The sequence below is a fragment of the Micromys minutus genome, assembly GCF_963924665.1.
Source record: "Micromys minutus genome assembly, chromosome: 17".
Taxonomy (NCBI): domain Eukaryota; kingdom Metazoa; phylum Chordata; class Mammalia; order Rodentia; family Muridae; genus Micromys; species Micromys minutus.
The window spans coordinates 29,979,229-29,993,208 of NC_137952.1; the positions used below are offsets into that span (position 1 = coordinate 29,979,229).

Below are 13,980 nucleotides of genomic sequence, written 5' to 3' on the forward strand. Positions count from 1 at the left end.
TGGCAGGAAATTAAGAGTCCTAGTTAATTAATTGGACTTTTTGACCAGTATTAAAATCATGTTTAATGAATGGATGGATGGCAATGTATCACATATGTTTTGAGGATTATATTAAGTTTTAAAGATGTTGTAACATATCAGAAAGATGGGCTGGAGAGATGACTCAGCAGTTAAGAACACTTTTTACACTTACAGAGGACCAGGGTTCTATCCCTAGTTCCCACATAGCAGCTCACAACCATCTATACCTCCGGTTCCAGAGGATCCAGTCCCCTCACCTGGCCTCTGCTAGCGTCAGACACAGCTGGTGCACCTGCTCACACGTAGACAAAACATTCACCCTCACAATAGAGAAATCAATCTACAAAAGAAAATATACCTCAATAGCCACCACTTTAAGGTCAGAGGTCAATCGGAAACACTATAGGTGATGAAACTCTAAAATTTTAGCTGTATTTCAGTGCCATGGAAACACAATAACCAAACACATACCTTTATAATATAGTTTTTGCAGTGTTTTTCAACAAATTAGAAATTGGCTGAAAGAAAAGTTGCCATTGTTTTGAAGTAGCATCAGATATTTATGGTGCTGACACATGGGGTGTTCATTTTGAGCTGACTTCATAAGGATCCTGTAAATGTGCAGAGACATTAAATGTAGTGGAGAATTTTGTGAATCTGTGAATTTTGGTGTGGATTCAGTTCATCAGTACCAATTGTATGTCCAACACCTTTGTCTGATTTTGATCTTATAAAAAACGAAAAGTACTTTTTATGAACTTAATGAAAACACCGGAATCACCCAGGATTGTTCATCAGGTACCAACCTTCCTGTACATAGCAGCGTACACGTCTCTTTCCGTACGTACACTGCTGAGGCCTTTGTTTTACTACCTCTCCTGATTTGTCCCTCTTAATGTCCTCTATGTATTGAGTGTTCTTTATGATTCGTGTCAACGAAAAAAAGGGGAGGGCAGTTCAGGGGCTGGAGAGTTAACTGCCTGTGCAGAGCACCCGGATTGGTTCTCAGGTAGCTTCATCAGGTTGCTCAGTCACCTATAACTCCAGTTCCTGAGGATCTGACACCTCTGCTGAGGTCTGTAGCTCCTTGCATGCCTGTGGTACATGTATATGCACTCAAGGACACAGGCATACACACAAAAACAAATATTTGTTCAAGAAAAGCAATTAGTGGTCCACTTGTAAAATCCCATGCAGACAGGTGCTGGAACTTCCCAAGCAGGTCAGAGTATCCAGCTACATAAAGTGAGCCTTTCTGTGAGTAAATATTTCTATAAGCTGGGTTTGAGGCTGGCCTGGGTTATAGCCGGAGACCCTGTAAAAAAAACCCCAAAGCCATCACTTTAAGAGGTTGGGTAGGAAGTACTTCAAACCGTAGCTGCCTGTGTAAATGCAGCCTTTAAATAGAGTTCCAGCAAGTAGAGTACTATAGGCTGCATTCAAGGGGAGATGGGTTGTCTTTGGAGAAGGCAGAACTTGGAACTTTTTCTGAGAATGGTGTGTATCTGTCAGTGTTGGCTCTATAGATCTCATCAAATTCATTATATACTTAATGCACATATATTTCACCATAGCACATATACTTTATTCCAAAGCCATGATTTTTAAAGTTGAGCCTCCAGACATTATATGTTAAAAGTTGTTCAGGTTCTACATTTTCTTTTGGATGAAGAGAGTTCCTGAGTCTTCCGTTATTCAGATCAAGTAGATGGGTAGCGTTTCTGTTTACTCTTTCTCTGCCTACATGTGTGCGGCCAGATCCCATCTAACAGGAAAAGCAGAAACTCCACACAAATGAGGCAAAGGAAGGGCAGTCGTGGGGATGGGTGCACTGAGGGGAGAGCTTCAGTGTAAACGGGGAGTCGGATTGAGGGAGATTTAGGCATAGTCTCTGAATACGGGTGGCTTTGAGATATATAAAGAAATGACAACTCATCTAAGGATAAAATGGTAAAAGGCTACTCTACCATCGCTTTCCTGTCAACTGAGGAAGAGGAATCACAACCATCCTCACTCTTTCCAACACCAGGGAGGAGAGAAAGAAGGTTAGAGGGGTAAAAGGATGTAGGTCTCTTTAAACTACTTGCTTTTTCTGGTGTTGAGTTCCTTGAGGTAAGTTCAATCTTTATCTCATCAGCATCTTTTTCTTCTTTCCTTTATTCGGTTTACATCACGATTGAAGCCCCCACCCTCCCAATCTCCCCCTCTCCTCCTCTGAGAAGGGGGAACACCCCTGGGTTCCAATCCACCTTGGCACATCAGATCACTGCAGCATTTGGCACATCCTCACCCACCGAGGCCAGACAAGGCAGCCCCGTTAAGGGAACAGAATCCATAGGCAAGAGTCAGGGACATCCCTTGCTCCTGTTGTTAGGGACTGGAATGAAGACCTTTCCTTTCTGCTAAATAAGTGTGGGGGCTGGGAACTAGGTCCAGACAATATATGCTTTCTGGTTGGTGGTTCAATCTCTGGGATTCCCCAAGTGTCTAGGTTAGTTGACTGTTGCTCTTCCTATGGAATCCGTGTCCTCTTCAGATCCCCCGGTTCTTCCCCCAACTCTTCCACAAGACTCTCCTAGCTCTGTCTGATGTTTAGCTGTGGGTCTCTGCATCTGTTTCAGTTAGCTGCTAGGTGGAGCCTCTCAAAGGATGGTTATGTTTGTAAGCATAACAGAGTATCACTAATTGTACTGACTGGTTTTGTGTCAACTTGACACAAACTGGAGTTATCACAGAGAAAGGAGCCTCAGTTGGGGAAATACCTCCATGAAATCCACCTGTAAGGCATTTTCTCAACTAGTGATCAAGGGGGGAGGGTCTGGCCCATTGTGGGTGGTGCCCTCCCTGGGCTGGTAGACCTGGGTTCTATAAGAAAGCAAGTTGAGCAAGCCAGGGGAAGCAAGCCAGTAAGTGACATCCCTCCATGGCCTCTGCATCAGCTCCTGCTTCCTGACCTGCTTGAGTTCCAGTCCTGACTTCCTCTGGTGATGAACAGCAATGTGGAAGTGTAAGCTGAACAAACCCTTTCCTCCCCAACTTGCTTCTTGGTCATGATGTTTTGTGCAGGAATAGAAACCCTGACTAAGACACTAATAGTATCAGGGATTTCTTCTTGCCCATGGGATGGGTCTCAAGTTGGGGCCATAATTGGTTGGCCATTTCCTCAGACTCTGCTCCATCTTTGACCCTGCACTTCTTGTAGGCAGGACAAATTTTGGGTTGAAAGTTTTGTGGGTGGGTTGGGAGTCCTGCCTGGCTACAGGAGGTAGCCACTTCAGGCTCCATATCTCCCACTGCTGGGAGTGTCAGCTAGAGTCACTCTCATAACCTCCCTGGAGCCTCCCTAGGCCTCTGTGTCTTAGAAGCAACCCTTCCCCCATTTCCATTCATTCTTTCCTCTCTCCCCAGCTCTCCAGAGCCACATCTGGTCTCTACCCCATTCCTTTCCACATCCCTTCCCCCACCCAGTTTTCTCCCCTCCCCTCCACCTCTGCTGACTATTTCCCCTTCTGAGGGAGATTCTACCGTCCTCTCTTGGACCCTCCTTGTTACTTAGCTTCTTTGGGTCTGTGGATTGTATCCTGGGTATTCTGTACTTTATAGCTAATATCCACCTCTAACTGAGAGCACACCATGCATGTTCTTTTAGGTCTATGTTACCTTACTCAGGATGCTATTTTCTTGCTCCATTCATTTGCCTGCAAATGTCATGTGTTCTTGTTCTGAATAGCTGAGTAGTAGTACCCCGTTGTGTAAGTGGACCACATTTTCCTTTGAAGAACATTTGGGTTGTTTCCAGTTTCTGGCTATCATGAATAAAGCTGGTATGAATAGAGTAGGAAAAGTGTCCCTGTGTTATAGTGGGGCATCTTTTGGGCATACGCCCAGTATAGCTGGGCTTTGAGGTAGAACTCTTCTCAATTTTCTGGAAAACTTGCCAGATTGATGAAGGACTAAGGACAGCCACTCTGGGGCCTTTATATTCCAGACCAGCATGCCAGGAGCATGACTATTATGATGTGTTCCCAAAAGAAAATATAGGCCTACTCTGGTAATAGTTAATATATCTTTGAGTGTACTTATGCATTTTAGGCTCATTTAAGAACATTTTCAGAGCACAGTCTAGACTAGTATTTGACCAAATATCTGGGTACCACGACCTAACCAGGCTACCACATAAAACTCACCATCACAGTTGGCTTTTGGTGTATATCTAAGTATATATAATTAACTCTAACATCTGCCTACCTGTCTGTCTGTCTGTCTATCCACCCGTGTCTATAATAAAATGAATTACATACATATAAAGCAAAGGTTAGTACAATATAGTTTTTCAAACTAGGAGATAGCTAGGAGGTTTCTAATCTTTGGATAACTGAAAGTACTGTTTACAGTTGGTTACATATATAATTAAGCCAACTATTAATTCTAGATTCCAAGACCTTGGGTATAAAATAAATTCAAAGACAACAAATGGATTGGAAAGTAGAAAATAGATGTCACACGTACTGTGAAGATTTATATTTTTTCACCAACAGAAGGTTTCTCAGATCTCTGAAGAATTAACTTGAAGATGGTGTGAGCAGTTTACATTCTAAACTCAGGTGAGACAGTTTTAACAACTGAATAAATCACACATGGAGCAATACTGCCATCTTGTGGTACTTTGTTTTACTTTGCTCTCCTAAAACAGATTCTCTAACACTTGACTTGCCTTGATAGTTGGCTAAGCCGTTTTGAAAATTATTATTATTATTATTATTATTATTATTATTATTATTATTATATTTACATTTCAAATGTTGTCCCCCTTCCTGGTCTCTACTCCATAAACTCCCCACCCCCTCCCCTTTGCCTCTAAGAGGGTGCTCCCCACTCACCCACTCCATTGTAGAAGAATGCAAATTGATCCATTTTTATCTTTTTTGTACAAAGCTCAAGTCCAAGTGGATCAAGGACCTCCACATTAAACCAGATACACTGAAAGGAAAGTGGGAAGAGCCTGGAACATCTTTGCACATGGGAAATTTTCCTAAACAGACTCCAGAAAAATCAAATAACCCAGTTATAAAATGGAGTACAGAGTTAAACAAAGAATTCTCAACTGAGGAATACCAAATTGGCAAGAAGCACCTAAAGAAATGTTCAACATCTTTAGTCATCAGGGAAATGCAAATCAAAACAACCCCGAGATTCCACCTCACACCAATCAGAATGGGTAAGATCAAAAACTCAAGTGACAGCACATGCAGGAGAAGATGTGGAGAAAGAGGAACACGTCTCCATTGCTGAAGGAACTGCAAGCTGGTACTACCACACTGGAAATCAGTTTGGCAGTTCCTCAGAAAATTAGAACTATTTCTACCTCAAGACCCAGCTATTCTACTCCTGGGCATATATGCAACTGCTCCAATATATGACAAGGACACATTCTCCACTATGTTCATAGTAACCTTATTTATAATAGCCAGAAACAATCACAATTATTGATTATGCTTAGAATCCTTTCCTAAGAAAAGCAGTGAGTGACTGCTGTGGGCATCTGTAGCTTTGCCCCTGCTTTGGTTGATTGGTTGATTGTGGTGGGCACTTGAGGTCGGGGGTGGGCACTTGACCCAAGGGCAAACAAACCGTGGGCTAGTCAATGAAACACTGACCTGCCAGAAGAAGTTCTGCCTACCTGGGGCCCAGAGTGACTCAACCTATGGGTGGTGAATCCTTTGGGGGTCAAATGACCCTTTCACAGACATCACCTAAAACCGCTGGAAAACACAGATATTTACATCACAGTTCATAACAGTAGCAAAATCACCGTTGTGAAGCATAAAGTAAAATAATTTTATGGTTGGGGTCATCAGAACGTGAGGAACTGGAACAAAGAGTCACAGCATTAGGAAGGTTGAGAACCACTGACTCAGAAGAGTGACACTATTTGAAGGCGTGGCCTTGTAGGAATAGGTGTGTCACTGACCCTCATTCTAATTGCCTAGAGGTATGTATTCTGCTAGTAGCCTTCAGATGAAGATGTAGAACTTTCAGCTCTTCCTGAATCATGCCTGCCTGAATGCTGCCACGTTTCTGCCTTGATGATAATGGATTGAACCTCTGAACCTGTAATCCAGCCCCAAATAAGTGTTGTCCTTATAAGACTTGCCTTGGTCATGGTATCTGTTCACAGCAGTAAAACCCTAACTAAGACAAGCTTGTTACAGTTTTCAAAGAATTGCACTTGAATTGTTTAATACTAAAGGGTTACCCAGGGGTCTATGTATCTCTACACTCTCAAATTCAGGAATTCATAGAAAAAGACGCCTGTGCCCAGGATCTAGATCCAGTCTTGTAGTCTCTCTAATGCGGATGGTGTTATTCTGCCTTTATCTAATTTCTTATTCGCATCTCTGGGCAGATCTGGATTTCTTAGATCTACTTTCAGCTGTTGTGAAGATCTGCCTCGTGCCAGGGTTGCTTGACACGAGTTGCCTTCCAACAGCAACACTGAGGTGTAGAAATGGAGGTAGGGTTTGAAAGTTGAGGCACACGTATGAGGTTGGCGGGGCTAGGACCTGATTCTGAGAAAATTCCCAGACTACCACACCCACAGCAGAATCGTCTTAAGTGGGAGCCTTAGGAGCAGGGACAAACATCAACCTCCAATTCTTCTTTAAAAGTCTTGAAATATGTACAAGGTGAGGAAATACATAAATATGAATTCATCTGATAATTTTATCGATTCAGTCTGGCACTAAGGAAGAACAAGTGTGGAGAAGGTGCAGGCTTCCCTTCAGCAGAGAGCTCAGCAGCAAGTCTTTAACCCTGGATGACCCTCCCCCCTCCCCCCTGTAGACATGCAATAGCCAGACAAGCACTAGACAAGACTGGCTCTGGAGCCTTCTATTGAGATCATAATGTGACTCGGCCTGGCTCATTTTGCCTACCCTGTGGTATGCGTGTCATCTGAAACAACCAGTTCTGTGAAAGAGAAATAATACCAGGTGACCACATGTGGAGCTGGGAGAGCAAGTCTCAAATCCACCTCCCTGAAGGAGGACTTGGGGGTGTTTATTTCTCTATCCTAAGGGGTGGGGAAGGTGATTGGAAGGAAGGTACTTAAGAGAAGGTGTCATCGGGTTACATCTATATGCTTTGTCCTCTAAGTCTTTATCTTCTGTGGCAAAAAAAAAAAAAAAAAAAAAAAAAAAAAAAAAAAAAAAAAAGACAGAAAGTCTATCCTTGGCAGATGGACTACCTCTCACCAAGCCACTGAAATGAGCTGATTAGGAGGGTCCCCACAGCACCAAGGAGGTCTGTAGACCGTGGTTGACTTAGAGCTGGAGATTCTGAGCATCCATGGGTATGAGATGGGCACTCAGCAGGATTCATTTGCTGAGGGCCAGGAAAATGGTCAGTGAAGTATAGTGTCTACTTTGAATCAGTGGCCAATATTCATCATCAACAATATCACGATACTAGGTATGCGGTTAGACTGTAAATACTTTAGGCTTTGTGGGGCCATAGGCTAAAAACCAGCTGTTGTAGCACAAAAGTAAACACAGAAAATATTAAGTGGGTGTGGCTATGTTTTAAAATGAATTTGCTCATAAACTAGGTGGTAGGCAGGCTTTGGCCCATGGGCTACTAGTTGATGATCCTTGATCTGTCTTTATCTATATATTGATGTCTGGGAGAGAGACACATGGTAATGAAAGACAATGTGAGAAAAGCCACATCAGCCAGAAGTCACAGTGCTCAGCTCTCGAATGACTCAGAGTTCAGATCTGGAGCCTGCCGACTGAGAGGTGACAGAAGGAAGTTCACTGCCACATGAGAGTAGATCCATGATGACTTCCCAGGCCTTTATCAAAGGGACCTGTGCCATTGGCTTTGGTGATACTGTACTGGGAAAGGGGGGTGGTTAGCCATTTTCAGCACTATTGGACAAAGAATCCGAGCTAGCATCGATGCTGACAGCTCTAAAGAAGTCTTTGACTCCCTGTTTGAGTGGAACACATGGAAACCAAACAAAAAAAAATGGGGGGGGGGGAGCAGGGAGGACCCTGGACCGAGTCCAACTTTCAATGGGCTTGCAGATCTGTCCAGTGGTCACATTACATCTTTGGCCATTATTGGTCATTCGATCACAAGGGTGCCTGCTGGCAGGGCTGCATATACTATGGCTCAGACCTGGCGCAGACCTGCCGCAACATGCCATCTCATTCTAATGCCACCCAAGCTGCTAGCTTTCTGCTTTAGTCCGAATGAGGGCGGAAAAACATCACAGAGTATGGCCTCCAGAGTGTGAGCGAGGCTACAGGAAAGGACTTTCTTCTTTGTGACCAGATTAGAGGACACATCACTTTGGGGTAGGGGAGGACACCCCAGAATACCACCCTTGTAACTGTAACACTAAGACATCCTCTTCCAGCCCCTTCATAGGATTCATCTCCCACCTTCTGAAGGGCATGTAGCTTTTCAAGGCCTCCAACACAAGCGTCCTCTGGCCTGCCCTGCTCTATCGACTTTGTGTTGTCTTGGAGGGAAGGATCGGTGTCTTGGATTTCTAAGAGAGGTTCTGATTTCTCTAATGTAATGGGGATGTGAAAGAGCTAATATAACTGCAAAGTAAAAGGCACATAAACATTGTCTTTTTTCTTCCCGGAGAGCCTTATACGGCACTTTTGATTCATTAGCTTAGGGAATGGTGCAGAACTCTACATAGCAGAGCCACAAATTAGGGCATCAACTTCAAGTGAAGGAGGTGTGGATCCAAACTCCTAGTTGTCACAAATTACATCACCTTCCAGAGGTAACTGGAGCCAATGTGTGCAGTCCCCGTTGAAAAGTAGCTTTGAAGAGGTCTGAAAGGATAATGCCACTTTTTTTCCTCGACACTCAGTGCTAATTATATTGGTAATGGGTCTCCAGAGGGAAGGATACAAGGGTCTGGAAACCAGGTGTTGTGATATGGATTGGGCCTACCATCACCCCCCACTCCCAGTGGTTCTCTTATTGTCACTTGAAGGACCCAAGACATAGGTGTTGGTGACCTTCCCAGAATGATGGTTTGCATTATAATATTAGGTAGATCCCCAGCACCTGCTATGCTGCTATTTGAGAACAAAGCAGATAGAGGAGAAGGTGTTATCACAAAAGACTACAATTCAGCTTCCTTCTGAGTGGCACTCCAGGAAGGAGAAGGCTACAAGGGCTATGGAGGGGATTTTATTTCCCAGCCCCGTGAGAAGTAGATTTTTGTGGCCCAAAAGGTGTAATATATCGATCATGAGAATACACCTCATAGACCATCAACAACAGGGTGTCCATATAGCCAAGTGTCTTTGCTTGGAGACCCTTTACTGCGTTTGTGTTGAGGTGTGGTTACTGACTCCCAAGCTCAGAAGGGATGTTGAAGCAGGTTCAGCCCTGACAGTGGTGTTAGCTACAGTATTTGTAGAAGATGAGGTAGAACTGGAAGCAAGACTTCTGGCTCAAATATTAATAAGAATTTCAAAATGGCAGCCCCAATGCACTGGTCAAGAGGAGGTCCTATGTAGCTTGACAAGTTACATTCTTATTAATCTGCTTTTACTTGGAAAACATGCATTTGGCTTGCTTTTCTGAATTAGCTGGGGTGATATGTGTTTCCCCTCTTCATTTTTCAATACTAAATATTACATTGATCAGTTTTTGTAAGTGAACTCCTCCTTGAATCTCAAGAATAAACCTTACTTAATAGTCATGGTGTACAATCCTGTTGACTATGCTGTTAAGTTTAGTTTGTTGAGAAGTTTTGTGTCACAGTGTAATTTTTCTCATATCTCTAGAATGAGTTAAGAAGTTAGTCCTTCCTACTAGGTTTTTGGGAAAAGTTTGAGAAAACTTAGAATTAGTTCTTCAAATGTTTGGTAGAATTCATCTGAGTCCAGGACCTTTCTTTGCATAAACACACACACACACACACACACACACACACACACACTTTAATTACTGATTAAACCTGATAACTTGCTATTATCTTACTTGGATAATATATGCTCTCATGATTTAGTCTTGGTGAATTTTGTGGTTTTTGGAATTAGTTCATTTCATGTATCAGTTTATAATTCTTAAAATTTATTACTTTATAATTATTCATTCTTGCAATCATTTGTATTTCTATAGAGTTGGTAATTATGTCTCTTTGTTAGTTTTCTCATTGCTGTCACAAACTATTCGGCAAGAAACAAGTTAATGCAGGGTTTATATTGTCTTACTGTTCTATTCTAGGGGATACAATCCATCACAGCAGGGGAAGCATGGCAGGCAGCAGATGTGGCTGCTAGTCACCTTGCAACTGCAATCAAGAAGCCAAGGATGAACAGAAAGTTTGATGACCTGAAATAGTGCCACCACCTGGGGACTAAGTGTTAATATATGAAGCTATCTCATAGTCAAACTACAATAATCTACATTTATATTTTTTATCATAGTAATTTTAGTGTTCTTTCTATATATCTTCTTATGAGATGGGGAAGCTACGTTGCTCAAACTAGCCTTGACATTTCAATTCTGCCTCAGTTTCCCAAATAACTTGGACCACAGGTGTTCTGCCTCAGTTTCACAGGCATGGGTCATGTCATTGTGCTGTGTTCTCTTTATATCTGGAGAGAGATTTGTCCATTTCACTATCTTTTACATTTTATTGTTTCTCTGTATTCCTTGTAGATTATGTTTTCTCTCATTTAAATTTTTGTTGTTTTTCTACTTCTGATAATTTAGGGTTATCTTGTTATTCCTTTTTTAATTACTTGAGTTATAAAGGTAACTTGTCAATTTGAGTCCTTGGGGCTGAAATGGAAAAGTCACTCAGGGAAGAACTGCAGAAACAATAGTATTACAGGCTTCTTCAGTACCTAGATGTTGAATCACACCGAAGGCTAAGTAGGCCAGGGACAACCTATCTCTATCACTGTTGAATGGCAGTTTTGATGCACATAGGATTCTTGGTGCATTCTTTGACTATATTGGCTAACTGCATTATGATCTCTAATTTTTGGTGATAAGCCTCATGACCTAATTGTGAACACCTTGTATGTGGTGAGTCATTTCAGTCTTGCTGATGAACTCAGGAGGCCAGATTTGTACACTCAACATGTGCTTTTATCTATGGTGTCTAGAACTTATATAACACCTTCAGCCCCACCTATGAACATGCAGTCCTCATAATACGATCACCTCAAAGGTCTCACTTCTTAATACTGTTACAATGGCAATAAAATCTCAACACAAGCTTTGAAGGGGACAAATGTTCTAATCACAGTAATAACATGATAACATAGGAACTATAAAAACCAAGCAGTAATGATCAGCTGAATACTTTTTCTATGCCAGGGACAGCGCCAGTCAGTTTTAAATATTAACTCGTTACATTTTACAAGGATCATATGAGACAGGAACTTTAGGAACAATCTATCTGCTGATGCAGTTAACTGAGGCCAATTAGCACATTCTCCTTGAGAAAGGTGATGTGCTTGGGCCACACCCCTGCTCTGCATCATTCTTAAATGTAGGTACCCAGCAGAACCCATCATGGATGAAGGGCTTAGACAGATGGTAAATTATGTGTGGACAAAGACCTTGTATTTACAGAGCCTGTAAGAGTCATTGTTCTCTACCCCCATTGTTTAGTATGCAACCTCTTTCACTTTTGAAGCAGAACATTCATCATGGCAGTACTGGGGTGAGCAGGACCAAGCACGTTCTCTTCCTGCCCTGACAGTGGGACCAAGCATGCTCTATTCCTGTCCTGACAGCTATGACCCTAGTGGTTCATGTACAGAGTAAGCCAAGCGAATACTTTCTCTAAAGACTCGAATTCTTGCTTTTTTTATATTTTGTGGCACTCAGTCATTCATGGTGGCGTTGGAAGTATCCTGGGAGTGGCCAGCCAGCTTCTGGTAATGATCATCTCAGCAAGATATACCCAAAGGTGCAATGGTGGCGGTTATATCTTGGGGGGTAACTAATTGTTGTCTAATCAGATTTAAGGTTCACTTAATAGGATGGGATATATTGATCCTGTAATCCTAGCCAACTACCAATGGCTGGTAAGGATATGAACCCTATAGGAAAACTTGTTACTGACACTTTCCTGGAAGAGTAAAATCCCCAACTCAGTTCTAAATACTTACCTTTATATTCACAGATAGTGTAGCCCTCACCCCTCCCGAAGAAACTTACTTTTAGAGGTGTCACATAAAGGCACCTCAAGGCTCAGGTACTACTGAGGATTGTCCTGGTGCTGTTTGCTTGTATTTTGATGCTAATTCTGCTTCCCCAAGAAGGGCTGCCTGGCAGGAGAACTGCATCAGTGAACCAAAGTGAATCAAGTACTCCGGTGACTTCATCAGAACCTTCTCCCCATTTTAACTTGTAAAATAAAGGCCAGAGCTGGTGTTTGGGCAGGGGAAGGGAAGGTGGAGCTGAAGAGTTTTTAGAGAGACAGAAGAAGGGGGAGAAAAGGGGACAACAAAGGAGGAGGAGGAGGAGGAGGTAGAAGGAAGATGGAGAAGAAGCATGGGGTCTGGAGAAACTGTAAGTTAGAAGGGATCTCATAGCTGGGGAATAGAGCAGTGTAGTGGTAGATCTGCCCAAACTAGGTGCAGCTTGTACTCATATTAATTGAGTTGTGTTTTCATTGCATGGGCTTATTTGGGTTGGAGTACTGTAACAGGGTACATCATAGAAGAGGGGGTGGAAAGACTGAGTCAGAGGCCCAGGATGTCTGCTGTGAGATAGTGTTTTTCATATATGACAGGAACCGCACTCATGAAACTTCAGCCATATGGTCACCTAAACAAGATGCACACAATGACATTCCAACATGGATGGAAAAAATCTAGATCTTATCATAGATGAAGAGCTATAGGCAATGAGTGTCTGCTGAGAGAGGGGAAAATCAGTCTTCTGGGATGAGTCCCCCTATAATCCCAAGAGGTCAGCCCTAAATGCATATAATATGAGCAACACTAAATGGACTCAGCAGGATGTGTATATATGTGTGTGTGTTTATGCATATGTATATGTATTATCAGTAATAAAGAGAAGTGATAATCTTTAGGGAGATATTCAAGGGGCTGGAGTGAGGAGAAGACAGCATGGAAATGATGCAAATATGATTCTTAAGTACAAAAAAAAATCTCAAAAAGAATTTTTTTTTTAAGGAGTAGAAAAATACTACCAGCACAAAGATGTTTGGGCTTTTCTTCTGTGAACAGACACCATGACCAAGACAAGTCTTACTAGGACAACATTTAATTGGGGCTGACTTACAGGTTCAGAGGTTCAGTCCATCATCATCAAGGCAGGAGCATGGCAGCATCCAGGCAGGCATGGTGCAGGAGGAGCTGAGAGTTCTACATTTTCATCTGAAGGCTGCTAACCTAATGCTGACTTCCAGGCAGCTAGGGTGAGGGTCTTAAGCACTTACCCACAGTGACACACCTACTCCAACAAGGCCACACTTCCTTATGGTGCCAAGCATATGCAAATCAGCACAGGCGCTCTTACTGCTTAGAACTCTTCCTAGTCAAGGTTTGTGTCCCTGGCCACCAGCACTCCAGCAGTTGATGGAAGCCTTCTACCAATCTCTTAAGTTAAGGTGTCCATACTGGCTTCTTGCTTGCAACCAATGCGACTGGGATGGGGCACTTTGTATTTGAAGTACCTGTGTATAAATCAGTGCTTTTGGACCGGAAGATAACTTCATCTGTGGTACAGATGAAGAACTCTAACTGCTCTGTAGCTTGATACAATTTTGGTTATTCTATAAGCAGTTTGGTGGTCAGCAATCTGGGACAGATTGGGTCTGCCTTTTAAAAGCCACATATGAAAAGATACTATATGCTCACCTCCCTTCTGGCTAGGAGACTTCCTGTTGGTCTGAGGGACAATGTGTGCTGCTGGCTCCAGAAATTTCCAACC

General features: G+C 42.6%; 1 pseudogene across 1 annotated transcript in view; it reads left to right on the top strand.

The window, feature by feature from the left end:
• Window positions 1–13,980, top strand: part of LOC308431438 (protein FAM98B-like) — a 292,458-nt pseudogene that overhangs the window by 145,965 nt on the left and 132,513 nt on the right. The gene's annotated exons all lie outside the window — the stretch shown is intronic.